Source organism: Sus scrofa, chromosome 1 (assembly GCF_000003025.6).
Source record: "Sus scrofa isolate TJ Tabasco breed Duroc chromosome 1, Sscrofa11.1, whole genome shotgun sequence".
Classification (NCBI taxonomy): domain Eukaryota; kingdom Metazoa; phylum Chordata; class Mammalia; order Artiodactyla; family Suidae; genus Sus; species Sus scrofa.
Genome location: NC_010443.5, coordinates 198,231,568 through 198,252,091, shown reverse-complemented (window position 1 = coordinate 198,252,091; position 20,524 = coordinate 198,231,568). Strand labels below are relative to the sequence as shown.

At 34.9% G+C, this 20,524-nt stretch overlaps 1 long non-coding RNA gene across 1 annotated transcript in view; it reads left to right on the top strand.

The window, feature by feature from the left end:
- LOC110257022 overlaps positions 1,328 to 20,524 on the top strand; it is a 45,124-nt gene continuing 25,927 nt past the window's right edge. Inside the window, exons 1-2 of the long non-coding RNA XR_002339175.1 lie at positions 1,328 to 1,536; positions 5,254 to 5,457. This is a non-coding gene — a long non-coding RNA (uncharacterized LOC110257022). The remainder of the gene's footprint in view (positions 1,537 to 5,253; positions 5,458 to 20,524) is intronic.

Genomic DNA, 20,524 nt, shown 5'->3' with positions numbered 1-20,524 from the left:
GTTGGGCATTCACTATAATTTCTGGATTTAGATTTAGATGAAATAGGATATAATGAATAGTCAAATTTGTGTGTGTGTGTTTAAGTGGGGACATACTGCATCAAGTATGTTGAATAATTGAATCAGGAGTGTTGTCCCAAACATGTTTTAAATCACCCATTTCATCTTTGCATATTACAATTATAAACACCCTTTGGTCATGCTGAAACTATAATAATACTAAAAAAGTTCGCTTTGACTCCCCTTTGCCTTTTCATTGTTATTCAAGGCCTTTTATAATTTGTTCCTTTACTTCTCCAAATTACCTTTTCAAAATTTGTAGATAAATTTTTATTCATTTACAAATGATCTATATATTTTATATGAATATGATTGCCACCAGACACCTCTGTTATTTATGCATTTTTAATTAAAATGCCTTCCCAACTCTTCATCCATGAATGTCTCATCTTCTACCTAAAGTCCACATTGTATGACCTATGAAGTCAGTGATAACTGTCTGACTTATTGCTTTCCTAAACTCTCCTGATACACATATTCTTAAAAACCATTGGCATTTTTACTACTTATGAACTTTCATTGCATTTATCTTGGGTTTCCAATTAGCACAGGAGACTTCAGAGGCAAGAACATGTATTTGTATCTCTTAAATCTCTATCACCTGTCACAAAATAGGAGTGAATATGTTACTGCATTTTAAAATCAGTCATTTACTTTTAGTTATAATTAATGTATTTGCATGAGAATTAAGCCTTAGGCAGCTGAGCATAGGGAAAAAACTGAGAAGAAAGCATCCTAAGAGAATAGAAAATAAACTGGTGGAAACAATGTGGCACCAGAGATGTAGGCTCCTCACTTCCCCTCTGTTTTTACTGAAGAGATGTTTGTGCTGTTCTAGGTCATCCAAGCCTGACTATTCCCAATAGTACCTCTTTCACCTAGAGCTTCTACCCTTGCCCAAGTTTTGCAGCCTATTCTCAATAAAGCAGATGGAGTGATCTCCTCTAAAAAGAAGTCAAATCATTTTGATAGGGATAGAGTAGGCACAGGTGATTGTAGAAGTCCCAATAGGGAACATAGATAAAGAGGGAAACCTGGGGGATGTTGGGAGACCGCTGTAGGTTTAAGAAAGCTGTCAGAACAAAGTTTGCTTAACTAGTGGAGGTGCGAGAATTGCCTCAGGTCATTGGGCAGGGGATGGGATGAGGCCTGCATTCAGATTCAGACCAAGGGCTAGAGTTTGAAGACCGCCCTTCAGCTGATTTGAATATATACCTTACCGGATACTAAGGAGGAGCTTCGACTCCCAGAAAGGAAGAGGCGGGCCTTTGCAACCCCCACTCCCCTTGGGTGATAAAACTGTGGCCTACCAGATCCTCAGATCCCCTGGCAGAGCTTCCTTGCCTGCTTGCTTGCATCACTCACAAGCGTCCTACCCTAAAAAAATCTGTTTCTTGCCTATCACTTTGTCCCTCGCTGAGTTCCTTCTGCATGGAGGCATAAAGAGGCTGAGCCTTGGTTGAGTCCAGACACAGGGTGAGTAACTTGAATTTCAAACCTGTGGGTTTCAGTCACAATTTGGGTTTCGGCTGTGTTTGAGTCCTGGCACGTGGGTTCAAGTCCCAATCTCTGTTCTGGTTAGCTTCAGGCCGTTAGTGCTGTCAGTTTCAATTTCACAATTCCACCGGTTTCCCATTTTACTCAGAATGAAAGCAAACTAGTCCTTAGCATGAGCTATGTATGAGTCAGGATATTTTATAAGCCCTGACCAACAACTCAGAATCTTAATGATTTAAACAACCACAGTTCATTTCTGCCTTCTTCTGTGTTTTCATTGTGGAGGCTGTAAGTTCTGCCCTTCATGAGCATCCAGGGACAGACACCAGTGGAGTAGGCAGTCACCTCAAATGTGCTTATCACCATGCTGAGGCAACCACGCATTCTAGTCTAAGAGAATTGGATCACATCCTCACATTTGGGTCACAGCTTTGTCCAGAAGTATTTTAATGGTTGCAATGAAACATGGGGAACAGGAAATAGAAATCTACCTGGAAGAGTACACTAAAGGGGGCAGAATCACTGTCTATAAAGCCTTATACAGTCACCTAACTCCCATAAACACATTATCTCTCTGATCTTATCTATTACTTTCCCCCTGCTTGATTTTAATTCTACCACAATAGCCTCCTTGCTGCTACCTCAACACTCCAGGAATGTTTTTACTGTTACCCCATCCTAGCCTCTTTTCCATGGTTAGCTTCCACCACCATTCCTCAAGTCTTTATACAAATGTAATTGTCTCAGAACTACACAATTATCCTATGTAACATGATGCTTCCCCAACATCCACTTTTTTTTTTTTTCTTCTTGGTCTGTACAAGTATATTATACAATATGTTGTCATTATCTCCCTGAAAACTAAATTTAATGAAGAACATGGATTTTAGTTTGTTTTTCTGTGTATTAGCATGCAGGGCATTGTCTGTCCATGGTAAGTGTTTAATGTTTGTTGCATAAACTTTAAAAATTTTATAAAAAATTAAACGTCTTAACCTACTGCAATTATGACTAGACTGGAATGACATATTAAGTATTATAATTTATGGAGTTCCCGTTGTGGCACAGCAGAAACAAATGAAGTTGCAGGTTCAATCCCTGGCCTCGCTCCCTGGGTTAAGGATCCAGCATTGCTGTGAGCTGTGGTGTAGGTCGCAGATGTGGCTCAGATTTGGCGTGGCTGTGGCTTTGGCTGTGGCCAATAGCTATAGCTCCAGTTTGACCCCTAGCATGGGAATCTAGGGCTGTGAGTGTGGCCCTAAGAAACAAAACAAACAAACAAAAAACAATTTATAATTATCTGTTGATAGCCACTATGTAATAAATATCTATTTTATGCAAACTTTTATTAGGTATTTTCTAATGTATTAACCCATTTTGTTTCATGATAACCCTAGAAAGTAGATGCAATCATCCTCATTTTGCAAATGTGTGAGCAAGCAATGAGAGCTAGTTTGTGCTTATGTTCACACAGTGATAGAATTTTGCTTTAAAATAATCTAAAATGGTAATTTTTAAATTTAATACTCATTTTCTCTAAAGGATTCTCACAAAGTACATATGATGTAATTGTAAGAACTGAGTGGTTTCTACTAGCAATGAAACAACATAGGGGATCTCAGTTACCATCAGTGATTTTCAAGTTATCAAATTACTGCAGATAAACTTACCTTCACATTGTAACATCTTTGCACAGGATAGCAGTAGTCCTCTGATCTTAACTGTACATTGGATCATGCAGGGAGCAGTAAAAAAAAAAAAAAAAAAAATGCTGATGGCCAGTTCCTACTCCCAGAAATTCTGATTCCAGCTCCTGTAAGTAATTCTAATATCCATCCCATGTTGAGAATCAATGAGTTTGAGGATTAACTTGATAACTAAGCTTCTGGTGGTGGTGATACAAAGATTTGTTGACAGTTTTTGTCAGAAATAAGGAGTGTTTACTGCTGGGTTCAGATTGGGTTAGATCCAGTCACCCATTTGTTGTATTGACCAAGGAAAACAATGGTGCAAGCAGTGGTTTATTAAAATATTGCACACACTTTCACACATGCATCTTTCTCATCAGTCTTCTGTGAATATTTATTTTCCTTTATGTTTTCTGATTTGGGTAAAAATAAACTGACAGAGTTGTTGGAGGACAGAGAAAAACTATCTCAGCTGCTCTCCAGTTTTCTTTTTATAATGTCAGATCGTTATGGTTGGCAGAAGTCCAAAATTTTCAAAAACTCATTGTTTTTTTATGGGATTTTTCACATATCTCTTTACAGATCCAGTTCTGGTCCTGTATACTAAAGAGGTCTAATTCCATGAGAAGTCTAGTCTCGAGAATTGTCCTAAATATATTTTTGTTTTTGAATTGATGGAATTCTGGGCAAATAGGTTACAGATGTTTTTCTCCTGGTGGCATCTTTACAAAGTTGAGTTGCTTTAACTTTATTCAGACATTAAAATATTCATGATCTTGGTGGAGAAGAATGGCCCATTTTTTCAGTCCAGCTCATGAATTAATTCAATAGCTGGGCTTAGTAACCTGGAAGGTATTGACTTCTATTTCAGATAAATTATTGTGGGGAAAGAATGCAAAAGATTTATTACAAATCATATGAATGATACAGCACCTTTATGGCATGAAGCTTGTACGGTTAAAAAACAGCAGTTCTCTACCTCAGTTAATGCAGTGTATATGCTGCTCAGTGTTTCTAAAGTTGCAAAATGCTCGCAGAACTGTCCCCAAAGAGATTTACTCTTAGGATTAGGTTCTAGAATATATGAGGCAGGGGAGTAATTCTCATTTCCTATTATTTACGAACTAGCCTTGGCTTATCATTCAAGCTCTCTAACTTTGCCTCACACTCCTCACACTTTGTGTCTCAAATGAATACCTCAAAACATTGTCCATCACACATACCATGCTTTATCAAAACAAATCAGAACTTTTTGAAAGGATTGTCTTATTTGAACTCCATTATCTGTCTGGGATTACCATTTCGTTCTCCTAATGCTATTTTAAAAACATATATAGCACTGCCTAATTTAACAGTATCTACTATTTTTACTCACATTGATCAATTAATTTTGCTTTCTTTCTTTAGGCAGTGTAGCTTTTGAATCAAAGAACTTTCCAAACCTTTTAAGGGCACAAGGTTGTATAAGAAGATAGCTAAAATTCTCACCATATACAAACAGAGGTTTTGCTTTCTGGCCCTGTATATTTCTTCAACTACTTCTCATTAATACAGCAAAATGTGCATTTTAACATTAAAGTTATTTCCTTTTGGAAGGGTCTCATTAGATTTTTGCTGTATTCTTTATCATGTGCTCCACCATCTACTTCACTAATGAGTCTCTTAAAAGATATTTGACATAGAACTCCCTTTGTCTGTATGATTCTTCTAGGCCACTGAAAAGATGAGCATGACTAGTGAAGATTTATTTGAATTCCATTTCACCATTACATACTCCAAGACCCAACATGGAAGAAGAGAGAGAATTACAAAACATCTCTCTAAGATCTTTAGATTTTCTTATATCCATATCTCTCCACGTAGTCTGAAAAACACTGACTATGGAATTAGAAGACAATTTAATACTGGCTCTATTACACATATAAATGGAGAGAGTTGAGAAACTCCAAACATCTTAACTTTAGTTTTTTTGTTGTTGTTGTTGTTATTTTTATCTCTATCTTTCCAGGCAGATTAAGTGGATTTGTGCGAATGGTTGGTGAAAACCTAAAAGAACTGTGTAAACTTGTCCTGAGCCTTCTTGCCCCTTCACATCCACAATCTGCCGTTCTCCACCTGCTTCGTGCCTGAGGAACTGAGCCACATGCAGCACTTCAACAAGGCTCCATCGTCCTGTGATTTTCAGCCAGCCGATGGGAAGCACCAGTCAAAGGTAGGAGAGAGGGAGGATGGAGAAGTCAAGGGGTCTTTCCCCTGGCTTCCCTCCTTGCCATCTACAGTTTGCCACTGACTCTGTTTTCTGCTGTTTTTTCTCTGCAAATATCTGCAACTCCATTTGGACGTTCCTTCTCCTATAACTGTTTGTCCTCATGGGTCCTGGTATCTGCTCCTTCTGGCCGCTTCAGGCCCAGGAGTGGCAGTGGCTCTCTGCTGCTCTTAGCTCCAAGGTTCTTCAGAGTATTCTACTTGTTTTTTTTCCCTCCACATCTTTATAAAAGTCCTTTCTGCACTCTCTTCCATCATCTATTTTGAATGCATCATGTTTCTTATTGAAACCTTAACTTAGACAAATATTAGCATTTATTATGGATAATTTATTAATGAGATACTCTATTCCCCAATGCAAATCTACATGTATAAATTTAAATTTTTCTAATTTTTTTGAATAATGCATATGTATACATTTACAAACTTTCCTAAATAGATGGTTGTCCCCTTTTTCAGAATAGACCTACGGACTAGATTAAATTTCCAGGTCATTTGGTGAATTTATACTCAATTTTATTAAAAATACTGGTCTTATTTCTGCTAGTGCTGATTTTTAATTTTTAACTACTGTAAGATTAAGTTCAGTCTTATCAAACCTATGTAAATATTGTCATCAACAGTGTTTTTTGATCTACAAGTTTAATAATTAGTGTAAGTATTATATAAATAACATTTCAAATATAAACACTTGCAACCCCATAGCTTGTTAACTCCATAGTTTGTTAACCACAGCCATTTGTTTATTTATTTTTATTTTTTACTTTTTCTCTCAGTGCGAGTTATTGCACCCATAAAACAGGTTTATGTGGAGCACCAAAGAATTGCAATTCAGCATGTGTAACTGTGGTGAATAATGTGCAAGTATGGCTAAAGCAAGGGAGAGAAAACTCTTTTATAAAGGAAAAACGGCAGTTGGAAGAAGCTGTTAGAAACAAAAGGCCCTTTGGAGGAAACTGGGAGTTTAAGTAAAGTACAGTGGCTTTTCATTGGCTGGGCTGTGACAGTTTTCTTTGGCTGAGCTGTTGACAGGCAAGGAGAAAATCTTTCTTTCTTCTGATACTGGTAATACAGTAATGCCACTTCCTGACAGAGATGCAAGGTACAGCTACCTCTTCCTCTTTGGATCTGTATTGACCTTGTGTTAGGTGCGTGAGAGCTCCCCCTTCTGGCCTCCCGATGGATTTAGTGAGGTTTTCTTTTATTAGTTTTCACAAGCTAGAGCAGATAAATTCATAATCCAAAAAGTTCCTTCCAAGACAAATTCCATTGTTATCAAGAAGTGCTTTTTCTAGTACAATATGAGAAAATGTATAGTGTCTCAGCTTATATGTTGTGCTACCTGAGAAAGTCTTAGCTATAAAATTTTAGGGCATTTGTCTTGAGGTGTATGTGTATTACACTCTCTAATGGGAGTTTGATACGCACATGCAAGAGAGCTCACCAGCTGCAAATCCATCTTTGCCAGTCCAGTAAGATATTTGTGGACTTGCATTATTCAAGTAACTTTGAGTTTAATCATTTTTTAATAATGAGATAGTTTACAAACATCATTATTGGTAGCCAGTGACTAGAGCTGAATATTATAGAAACAATGATGTCATCCCCTGAATACTACTGCTCTTAAACCTCAACCTGTGGTCATTCAGGCATAGAACAAGTGGGAGTCACTGGCTTATGGAAATTTGTCACAACATCAGAGCTCTGCTGAGTTCCATGAGTAAGTCATTCCAGTCATGCAGTCTTTTTTCTGGCTAGGCCTTGACTCAGCTATGGAGAAATATATATATATACATAGTTGCAAATGTTACCACAATTGTTCATGTTCTTGTGGACAGTGTTAAATGTACTTACAGCCTTCCCTGAGAAGACTTGTCTTTACTTTTAAACCTATCATCTCAGTTGTTTTCAAACACTAAGGTGAAGGTTTGAATTTGTGATGATCTATTTCCTACTCGATGTGGCATATATTTTTAATCAGATGAAGTGAATTAAATTGCTAACCTGGAAAATAAAGGGAGGCTGCTTATGTATCTAAGCTCTTAGATTTTAACTTTACGATACTTACAGTTAGTGTTAGTAAGATCAATACTACTTGAAGTTCTTTGAATTTCCAATTAGGTGGTAAGCATGATTTTCTTTTTGAACAGCTATTCAATATTACCTTTTGTTGGCCTGATAGAATTGCATTTGGTGTGATACTTCAAAAAATACTCTAGCAGGAGAAAGAGCTTGGATCCTCCCCAAATTGTGTTGGTACATCAGTTCTAACAATTACTGGATGCATTAGATTGGACAAATGTTATTGGCTTTAAACATATCTAGAAATGAGAGGCTAATAGTACTTACTGTAGTGAGTTGTGAATAGTCAACAAATATTGATTTAATTTTCCCACTTCTATTCTCCTCTTTCACTTTTGCCTTATTTGTTACTCTTGGACTTGGGAGAAGGTAGCGTCTACTGGCAATGCAAGGAAAATTTTCTTTTCTTTTTCTTTCTTTTTTTTTTTCCACTTTAAACAATCATAGTAAAATATGCATATAAAGTTTACCATCTTAATTTTAAGTGCACAATTCAGTAGTGTTAAATAATTCACACTGTTTTGCAGTGTCCAGAGCTCTTTTCATCGCGCAAAACTGAAATTATATATACATTAAACAACACCCAATCCATCCTTTCCTTCCGAATTTCCTTTTATAGTGTTAGTTTCAATGATATCAGCAAATTTAGTAAAAATTAAAGGTTTATTCCAAATTATTGTTCCATTAATGTGATTAATAATCACATTAACTATACGATCTTCATTTCTCTGAACATTTTTATTTTAAGAGGTTTCCTTCTTTTAAGTTGAGTCCTTAAGTGAATAATTTGATGATATTTACTATTATTCATTAAATATAGAGAAGCTAACAAATCAGAAGAGGAAATTAATTTATCCTACCAGTTTCCTTGACCTTTGGTTTTTGAAAACAGAGTGTGTCTGTAAGTTGTAGTTACTAAGTAGAATTAGTGGGTTAGGGTCTTTTCTTACAGATAAGGTTATGTTTGATAACTGGAAACTAGTGGGGAACTGGATATTTTACTTTTTTAGCAGCCAGCTCTGCCCTGGCTCTAATCTTGGCTAAAAGCATTTTTACTTACATTTTAAACTATATTCAAAGTAGTTTAATACTAATGTCTAAGTTTTAAATGTAATATCCAAGTTCATTTTCATATCTACTTTCAATTCTTCATTATTCCTAGCTTTCTGTATACATATATAATACGTGTGTGTGTGTGTGTGTGTGTGTATGGGTTATAGGTGAGAAAATAAGTAAATAATTACTCAGGAGTGTGGAAACAGTTATTCTTAAATATTATTTGTGTACATTTTAAAAATAAGAAATATTCTAGATAATTTCAATAACAAAGAATATGCTTTGTTATCTAATAGTCTATAATTTAGTTTTAAGTATTAAGCATTCTAATAAATGTAAAACACTTAAAATAATGCTTGACATAGAAAGTGGTCAAATTTTAGCCATTATTATCATTACTACCCATATTATTATTATTATTTGTAGAATTAAATTGAATGGACAACAGTTATATTAATCAAAATTATAGTATTGGGAAAACCCTTCAGCCAAGGTACATACTCTAAAATATTTGCCTCAAACCTATCTTATAGAGTGTAATATTATGGACAATATAGGTTCTTAATTCTCCACATGCAAGATACTTTCACATCTAAAACCTTTACTGTACATAATCCTGAAATTCTGGGACTTCTTTCAAATAGAAGCAACTATTGGATAAACTTTTCCTATTTGAAAGATATTTTTCATTGTGTTATGCCTTCTAAAATAAATGATTATACATGCTGCTAAAAGACTAAACCTCCACTTTGATTTCTGGAGACATTTGTCCATATTTATTATTCAAGTAGAAGTACTACATAATTTTTTTTTTTTTTTTTGGTAAAGAAAGGAGGAAGCATTGTGTTTCTTCTTAATTTACTGTAAAAGTGCATTTATGTGTAAGAGGAAAGATGTAGGGTATGTTTAAAAATTCTCAGGAGTTCCTGTCTTGGCTCAGTGGTAATGAATCCAACTAGCATCCATGAGGATGCAGGTTCAATCTCTGACTTGTCTCATTGGGTTAAGGATCTGGCATTGCCGTAAGCTGTGGTGCAGGTCACAGATGTGGCTCAGATCCCGCATTGCTGTGGCTGTGGTGTAGGCAGGCAGCTGCAGCTTCCATTTACCCCTAGCCTGGGAACTTATATATTTAACTGTAAAGACACTTGTGGTGAGTTAAATGTCATATAAGAAGACACAAAATAAAAAGAAAAGAAAAATGAATATATCAATACAATAGCTTGCCAAATTGTTTTGCAGAAATTTAAGAAATGTATGCACAGGATTTAAAGGCAGATAAAGAATATTTGCAATCCTGGCACTGATGTGCACTTGGACAATCAACTTACAGAATCTTGTTCTTCTCATCTCTTTAATCTCATTAATACTAACTTCCTAGGAGAGTAGTTGTGAGTACTCAATAAGATCGATTAAGCACTTGGCACACTTAACAGATGCCAATTACTCTTCTCGCTTTTACAGGTCTTCCTCAGATACTGAGGTAGAAAATGGAAAAAGCACAGGTTTTGGTGTAAGACAAGCTTGAGTTCCAATTTCTGCTCTGTTACAGGCTGACAAATTGATACCGAATAAATTATTTAACCTCTGAGGCTTAGGTTCCTCATCTGTAAAGTGGTGTTATGAGAGTGAAATAAGATGATTTTGGAAAAGTCAGAGATATATGTTGGTTGAGCTAGAAACTCCATTAACACTGTATTCTTCTACTATCAATGCTGATACACACTGAATTTGATAAAAATGCATACACCTTGCATAGAATGGAAACAAAATCTACTTTGGACTTGTAGCTATGATACTTGTAAAAAACAATTTGATATTGGGATTTCTTCTCCAATATGGAGTAGTTTTATGAGAAGTTTAGAGAAATATTTGTATTCATTTAATCCCACGTTTCTTTTACAAATGGCCATATTAGTGGTGTGACTGAATTAAAGTCTTCCTTCATAAAGGGAAATGGATAAAATCCCACCCATTTCAAAAATCTATGTCACTTTTCTTGGTTATTTGTTTGGAAAATTAAGAGTTCTGAATCTCCTCTAGATTGCCTGGATTTCTTTGTAGGATTTAAAAAAAAATATTACTGTGGTAAAATATACATAACATTTAAGCAGGTTTTAAGTGTACCAGTGATATTAATTACATTTACAAAGTGATGCAAACATCACCACTTGAAAATTTTGCTTTTTTTTTTTTTTAAACTTTTTAGGGCTGCACCGGTGGCTTATGGAGGCTCCTAGGCTAGGGGTCGAATTGGAGCTGTAGCTGCTGGCCTACACAGCAATGCAGGATCCTTAACCCACTGAGCAAGGCCAGGGATCTAACCCGCATCCTCATGGATCCTAATTGGGTTCATTAACTGTTGAACCACGAAGGGAACTCCACCACTTAAACATTTAATGTGACAAGAAAGACTCTAAAAATTTAGAATATTGGAGAACTATTATTTTTATCTGATTTTTTAAAAATAAACAAGAGCACCAAATACAAATCACATAGAAAACATTTGATAAGTTTGATGACTTTAAGGATATCTCTGCATCCAAAGAACAAAATCAGAAAAAAAAACTAATAAAAGTAAGTTATAATCTAAAAATGTTATAGCAACTTATAGTCTTAGCATCCAGTATATATGTGATGAACTTGTTAAAAACTGTAAGCAAAAGGGAAATATCACCCCAAAATAGTAGCAAAAGCCAATAGAAGGAAGATCACAAAAGAGAGAATAGAGATATTCAATAAACTTGTGAGGAAGTGTTCAACCTTATTAATAATAGGGAAAATAAAAATGAAAAGCATAATAGAGAATACTTAATTGGCAAAAGTAAGAAGATAGAACTATACTATGTTTTGTGAGGGATGGAGACCAAGGGGGAACTCTCATACACAGCCAGTGAAATGGGGTTCAAAATTTATAAAAACCTCTATAACAAATTTTATTATGTAATATATTTGTACATATACATACTCTAGGTCCCTGTATTAGAAGCTGTCCTTATTTGTAAAAACAACATTGCAAATCACCGAACCACCTTTCAACAATCAATTGAAGAGCCAAATTATTATATATCAAAAGTAGGAGTTTCCGTTGTGGCTCCGTGGGTTAAAAACATGACTAGTATCCAGGAGGATGCAGATTCAATCCCTGGCCTCACTCAGTCTGTTAAGGATTCAGCATTGCCATGAGCTGTGGTATAGGTCACAGACATGGCTTGGATCACGCTGTGGCCGTGGCTGTGGCATAGGCTGGCAGCCATAGTTCTGATTTGACCCCTAGCCTGGGAACTTCCATATGCTTCTAAATACATCTCAAAACCAAAAAGTTGAATGAAAATAGCAAGTTAAAATACATATACAGTTTGATTTCATTTATAAAAACATTAAAAAGAGAAAAAAATTGAATGACATGTTGGTTATGTGTGCATGTACAATTGATAGAGATGGAAAGAAAATCAAATAATAATTAAATCAGAAATCTGGAGACCAGTTATTTTCTCTTGATAGAATAAAAGGGAAACATAATCAGTGAGGGAAATACAGGCATTTTCTAAGATGTGAATAAAGTTTTCTTTCTTAAGTTGTTTGGTAGGTGCATGAATGATTTGTTTTATTGTTATTCCTTAAAATTTGCGTGGACGTTGTTGTGTCCGTAATACTTTTGGAACATTTTACTTATAAAATATAAAAAAACCTAGAAAAGAATTATATATATAAATATATATATATATATATATATATATATATAGAGAGAGAGAGAGAGAGAGAGAGAGAGAGAGAGCGTGTGCCAATGTGTTTTATTGCACTAAGGAAATTAATTTAAAATTGCATTTCCAACATCTATCTAATATTCTTTGGAGGGGGGCTAGAGTAAGATAGATGATCACAGCTAGGCTTTCTACCTCACCTTCCAACATTCTGCTCATCCTGGTCAATTTACTGTACCACCTCCTTTCTTTTGGAAACTGGAATAATCAGTTCATTTTCTTTGAATAGCAGTTCCTCATTTTCATTGATTTTATTTCTTTGGGAAAAATATTATTTGATTTTTTAGGTCCCTTCACTTTTCTCTTTAAGTATCCATCTCTTCTCAGGCCTTATAACTTCCGAGGGCTTATGTTCTCCCTCTGCTTGTCTAAGTGTAGATTTCCTTCTAAAACTGCAGAGGCCATTTTTTTTCTTCATTACCCAAGCTATTTCTTTGTATTCTACAGTGTTACTATCTGCCATAACTTGATGTAGTTGAATCTTTCTTTCTTTCTTGTTCCCATCTGTCATGGCAAGCAACATACACAAATGATATATGAAATAAGGAATTTTCCTGCTGGACTGCTGTGGGCAGTGACTTGGACGTCTCTAGTATGTACTTATGCTGATAGTGCCAGGAAGATTTAGGAGAGCATTATTGCCAGAACACCAGGTAGTGTGTTGCACTTCTATTTTAGAGGAAATTATTGGACAATATAACATAGAAACATTAGAAATATACCCTGTTCCTCAACAACCAGGTTAAACAATACTAATTATGTTTATAATCCACATAATTAATATGTATTACAGCTTTCCTATATGCTAGCTACTGTGCTGTACTTATTATCTCAGTTCATCAATCTAGAAACTTTGACCTGATAATAATCAATAAAAATTCCAAATCCAAGTTGAAGAAAAAAAAAGACAAAGGGAGAAGAAAAGATCAGAACAAGAGAAAGATTATGAAGAGAGAGAAATGAGCCCCTTTTGATATTTCTTGTGTTACCTGTCATGTATACAACTTAATTAGGAAACAAAATTACAACTTAATATTGTTATCTCTAAGGATAATGCTTTTATACATGCTTTGACTTTTCTCTTCTACTCCATCAAGGCTAGGAAATTATGTCATGTAGAAAATGTAGGGATGCAGGAAGCCTGTTGTGGCCTAGTGGTAACCAACCTGACTAGCATCCATGAGGACACGGGTTGGGTCCCTGGCCTTGCTCTCGCAAGGATTCAGTGTTGTTGTGAGCTGCAGTGTAGGTCTCAGCCGCAGCTCAGATCTGGCATTGCTATGTCTGTGACATAAGCCAGTAGCTACAGCTCCGATTGGACCCCTAACCTGGGAACTTCCATATTCTGCCTGTGCCACCATAAAAAAAAAAAAAAAAAAGTAGAGATGAACTTACAAATTTATCACTTAGATCAAGAGGTCTAGAACTAAATATTGGCCCAAAATGTATCATTTTCCTTTTTAAATAAAATAACCGTACTTTTAATTTTAATTTAAAAAGTCAGGGGGATAAAAGGAGTTCCCTTCGTGGCTCAGCAGAACAGAATCTGACTAGTATCCATGAGGACGTAGGTTTGATCCCTGGCCTCACTTAGTGGGTTAAGGATCTGGTGTTTCTATGAGCTGTGATGTACCTTGCAGACATGGCTCAGATCTGGCATCACTGTGGCTATGGTGTAGGCCAGTGGCTACAGCTCCCATTTGACCCCTAGCCTGGAAACCTCCATATGATGTGGTTGGGCCCTAAAAAGATGAAAAAAAAATCAGGAAATGCCTAAAATGTAAAGAAGAACTCATAGGAGTTTCTGCTGTGATGCAGTGGGGGTAAGAATACAACTACTCAACTACGGCAGCTTGGGTCACTGGAGGCACAGGTTTGATTCCTGGCCAGGTGCAGTGGATTAAAAGATACAGCATTGCCACAGTTGTGGCATGGGTCACAGCCCTGACTTGGATTCAGTTCCCAGCCCAGGAATTCCATATACTGTGGGTGTATGCCATTAAAAAAGAACTCATAAACTTGAAATCATACTATTAAAGATATAATAATATGTATAAAACATTATTGTTTTCTGTGTTACATTTAGGTGCATAATATATCCTAATATGTATAGCCAATTACTTAAGATAGTTACTCTATTTAAATAAAACATTTAAATATATATACACATATATATTATGTAGCTGTATAATAGTAATTATTTGCTTTTTAAGACTGCACCCACAGCATATGGAAGTTCCCAGGCTAGGGACTGAATCAGAGCTGTAGCCGCCAGCCTTCACCACATCCAGGAGCAACACGGGATCTGAGCCACGTCTACAACCTACACCACAGCTCACTGCAACATGGAATCTCCAACCCACTGAGAGAAGCCAGGGATTGAACCCACATCCTTATGGATACTGGTTGGATTCATTTCCACTGTATCACAATGGGACCTCTTAACTATATAATTCTTACTGAATAATATAAGCATATGGATATAACAAAACTTTGATTTTTATGTAGAATTCTAATGTGTTTATAAACAATGATGAAATGAAAAAAACTACATATATGATATCTGTACTTACTCATAATTTTCTGTACATGTTCCTAAAGCAAGAATTCCTAGAATCGATTCATACATGCTTTGAATAGCTATGGTTCTCAAGTGACTCCCTAGAAATTTAGTATCAATTTAAACTCTCTTTAACAGTTTCTGAATGGCTGTTTTCACATACTTAACAATACTAGCTCATATTAATCAACCTTTCCAGTCTGATAAATACAAACAAATAGTGCTTTTGTATTTTAGTGAATCCATTCATGAAATACCAAAGTTTAACACATTTAATGTCTGTCTGAAGTGAGGTTCCTTGCGAAACAAACTCTGAGATGAAGACTTGCCTGTGGGAAGTTTATTGTGGGGTTCCTACAGAAGCAACTGTAAGAGAGTGAGTAAATTTGAACAGAGGGAGTTGAACTTTGAAGAAGTTGAGAGATGTAGTTATGAGATGATTCCCAAGGATCTGGAATGATGATAGCCTTTCTGAGTTTTCTTGAATTAAGGTATGCATACACTACACTCAAAATATCTAATTTTTATTGTTGGGGTTTTTTTTTGGATGTGCCCATGACATGCAGAAATTCTCAGGCTAGGGATCAAACCCGTGCTACAGCTTTGACTCCAAATGGTCATCCTTTGGGAAAGAAATGGGGGAGTCCCTATTATGTACATTGGTAGAGGTTTTGCAGGATTGTTCCTTTGGTGGACTATCTTCTTCAGTCTTTTGTTTCTAGCTCATGTCTGGAAACTGGTCAAGGATTGTGTTTGTATTGAGATTGATGCTTTAGTTTCTTGATTGTCTGTCTTTGATTTCTTTTGATTGTATAGAATAACCCTGTTGGCTGTCCATCTATCTTGCCCTTAAAGATACTGAGTTCTTGGGAGTTCCCGCTGTGGCGTAGTGGTTAACAAATCCGACTAGGAACCATGAGGTTGTGGGTTCAATCCTTGGCCTTGCTCAGTGGGTTAAGGATCCGGCGATGCCCGTGAGCTGTGGTGTAGGTTGCAGACGCAGCTCGGATCCTGCATTGCTGTGGCTCTGGTGTAGGCTGGAGGCTATAGCTCCAATTGGACCCCTAGCCTGGGAACCTCCACATGCTGCGGGAAGCCACCCTAGAAAAGGCAAAAAAGGCAAAAAGACCAAAAAAAAAAAAAAAAAAAAGATACTGAGTTCTTATAATTATCTCTATATATAGGTCAGGCTCCCATGGATGTTATTCAAAACTTGTTTGTTCCTCCATACTGTCTGGGCCTATTTTGCTTCTAAGAGCTCAGCATGGTCACCACTTGACCTATATTTTCTGCATTCTTCTGTCCTCATGTGTCAGCCAGAATTTTCAAATTTCTTTATTTGTGAATTCTACTCAATTAAGTCATTTGATTTCTCTTAAATTATAGATTACTCTCCTGTAAAATAATAAAATGAATTGTTTTCTCCGAACTTCATCCTCGTTTCCAGAATAAAATGAAAAAAGTAAAATATGTGACTATATTTCATAAAACTAGCTCTAAACAAATGTGACAGTATTTTTATTTTCTCATTACAAAATCACTCAATCTTTATATAATAGTGGTAGTGCCTCAAAATATCTTGTCTTAAAGTATTAGAAAATTATGGTATCTTCTAACAACTCAATTTTTGCAGGAGTTAACTTTTAAGAACTTGCATTTACAAAAAATAAGATTTTCCTTTTAGCTACAGTTATAGAATCTTATCCTAACACTCCTGGATCAAGATACCTAACGTGTGAGAAGGAATCAAAGGACAAGATAGGACCTCAAATTTTGGATGGAAAAGACAGTTCAAAAGAGCATTTCTGGGAGTTCCCATGTGGCACAGTGAAAACAAATCTGACTAGTATCCCTGAGGATGCAGGTTTGATCCCTGGCCTCACTCTGTGGGTCAGGGATCCAGTGCCATGAGCTGTGGTGTAGGTTGCAGATGCGGCGGCTCAGATCCTGTGTTGCTGTGGCTATGGTGTAGGCTTTAACTCCAACTTGACCCCCAGCCTGGGAACTTCCATATGCCATGTGTGTGGCTCTAAATTAAAAAAAAAACAAAAACAAAAAAAAAATATTTCTGGGACTTGAGGGATGGCTAATAGGACCATGGTGAAAGATGATGAGTATATGATGTCATGTGTATGTCTAGGGTGGAATGTACTTTTGTATTTTGTGACTTAGAGGTCTTGTAGAAAGAGCACTGCTTCTTCCTTTACTTCAACTATTGTAGACCTTCTCCTGTAGGGTAGGACCTCATTTGGCAATTATCTTGCTGCTCTTGAACTTTTGATTATTTTTAATTGCTAGTTATCATAAGGCCAGATGATTAATATTGCAGGTACCATTATGTAAGAAGTGTTTCATTGAAGCAAAGTTAAATTTTCAAAAGCACAGACTTCAACCTCATTGTGATAAATCTTTAAAAAGACAAAGAACTTTATAATGAGAATACTTTTTTAGTATTCTTATTAATATTTTTCTTTTCATAAAACAAGGCATATCTGTTTTCACATTTAATATTAAATATTTCAAGATTTAGCAAAATTTCAGAAACCTATATACATACACATATATCTGAAATTTAACAGATTTAAAATCTTTGCAACATTTACTGTAGTATTTTATTTTTGGGTTTTGTTATGTCTTTTTTCTTGTTTTAGTAAATAGTGTGTTAATTGATAATATGCAATTTATGCAGTTCAAAGTTTTAACATTTTCTAATAATAGGCTTGTCTTCTAACTATAGAGAATATTTTGACCATTTTAATTTATTGAGATTCATGAATAAACCTTCATACTTTCTAGGAGGTATTTCCTTATGAATTCTCAAGCTTTTTTGATTGCCTCAAAACTACAACTGTAGCTTGAATTGAGATTTCACTTTTCTGAAGTTAAAATTCATACTATATTATAGCCTTTAAAAATGAAATGTATATCTGCAAAGCTGACAATAAATCTTTGTCACAGTTTTTTGAAAATAAGTGGTTTATCTTATACTATGTTCTTGATCCAGATGTGTTAATATTTATTTCAGAGTTATTGAGAATCTGGCAGGAAACATCAAAATGAATGAATGGAAAAAGCTGAATCCTTTAAGATAATTAAAATGAGAGCATATGTATAAATTTTTCTTTTTTCGGAAAGTTTGCATACTTATCAACTTTAGAAAGGCTATTGGATAAAACTGAATATTAAATCTGTAGGTATGAACCCTCTGACAACTTGAAAATAAAAGCATAAAATTTTGGCTTGAGATATTGAAAATTGGAAACAAGCAGAACTATGAATTTTTATTAAAATAATATGCAGGAAATTGTGATTTCAGAGTGATGAAACTAGAAGCTATACTAAAGCAATTAGACGTTATCTGGGTTTATGTAATATACTTACTGCGTGGTCAAACATGCCATAGCTAAAAGTAGCTAGGTTTTTTTCCTCCTGGTTGATTTACATGGCAAAGCTACAATAAAGCTGACTTTTTTTTTTTGCATTCAAATCTCTTTAATAGATAACTAGTTAAACTAAATTAATAGCAACTTATTGTGGATTTGTTGTATATTCACGTTATATAATGAAAGACAATTAGAGCATAAAGGTGGGGGGAATGGAAGTATAGCATTGTAAATTTCTTGTAATATATGTGAAGTGCTATAGTGCTTAAAGGTAGTGGTAAGTAAAAAATGTACACCAACAACAATAACAAACAGAATAAGCAGCAAAGACAGAGTTATAGCTAATTAGCTAATAAAGGAGATATGATGGAATCATAAGAGTAATAAGTAAGAAGACAGAAGAAAAGGGAACAAAAAGCCCAAATGAGACAGATATAAAACATGTAAGATAATAGAAATGTACCAAAATATATCAATAATCACACTACTTATAAAAGTAAAGTGAAGATCAGATTTTGCGAGAGTATATAAAAAGCAAGAAAAATATATGGTGCCTGTAAGAAATACTCTTTAAATGAAGACTTAAATGGATTAAAAGTAAAGTGATGGAAAAGGATACACAATGCTAATGCTCATTAAAAAATATGAACTCTATACAAAATACATTTTGAAACAAAGACTATTAACCAAGGATAAAGAAGGCTGTTAAATAGTGACAACGAAGTTATTTCATCAGTAGGATATGATCATAAACATTTATGAACCAAATTACAGCTTAAATTACATGAGTCAAAAACATAAAAACATTCAAAAGGAAGTAAACAAGTTCACAATTTCAGTTGAAAATTGTAATACCCTGCCTTCCATAGTTAAGAAAATAAACAGGAAGAAAATCAGTAAGAATATAGTATATTTAAAGAACCCTAGCAAATAACTTAACCTATTTGACATTTATAGAACACTTCAGCCCAATGTAACAGAGTACACACTCTTTTCAAGAGTACTTGGAATATTTGCCAAGGCAGACTGTATTCTAGACTATAAATCAAGAATCAGTGAATTTAGAAGTATTCAAGTCATATGAAGTATGTTCTTTGACCACAGTGGGATTAAAATAGAAGCCAGTAAGAGAAAGATCACAGGAAACTCTTCTAAATATTTGGAAACACAATTCTAAATAATACCTGGTCAGTGAAGAAAGCGCTAGGATACCCTAGATACTAGAAATACAAAACAAATTTATTAAGGAACATCTGGGCACTTCCATCACTAAGTATCCTGTAGTTAGGATGACAAAACTCCACCTGTAATCTTAAATTTTCTGCTGTTGCAGATGGCAATACTCAGGCACCAGTAGAATGCTGGTTTATCCCCAAACAAAAGACAGCTGCATTCAAATACCATGTTAGGTTTGTAGTTTGCTATAGTTTATGTTGGAGAAGAATATTTCAAAGCACGCATTCCTTCAGACAGTATTATAAAGGATCATTTTCTGGTGTTGCTGTGTATCCATTTTCTTCTTTATTTATTCATGGTTAAGGTGCTACATATGTATTAACAAAATATTTGCAGTAGTTCTTGAGGACTAAAGGACATTTTGCAGTATTAAAAAGTTTATATTTTTAATTTAAATGTTTTTAGGAATAGAGGTAATGTGTAAAGTGTAGTATTAATTCTACCTGCACAGAAAAGAAAGGACTCATACAATTAATTACAGGATCTAAAATAAAAACTGACTAAATATCAAAATATGCAATACAATAAAGGCAAGTAAATAATGATATAGGTCTTTGGCATGATTTTCTTAAAGGAGTAATATTGTGTGCTCAGTATTTCACCAGACATTTTTCACATTCATGGTATGAACAAAAATATGTTTTAAATTTATCAATAAAGTAGACATGATTGAGTAATTTGACTTGTAAAATAAATAGAAATAACAAAATAATCACTATAAAAGGAGATAAATTTTAAATAGACATGAATTTAATGGATATCAAGGTGTGAAAATAAATCATACATAAATAACAAATAATTCATGTTCAACTATATTATACCAAAGGCAAAAGTCTTTCAAATGTGGTATGCTAGGAATAAAAATCATGGTGATAAAAATTATTACTCATACTTCTTGTATAAGAAACAAGGACATCAAAATTAATGAATATT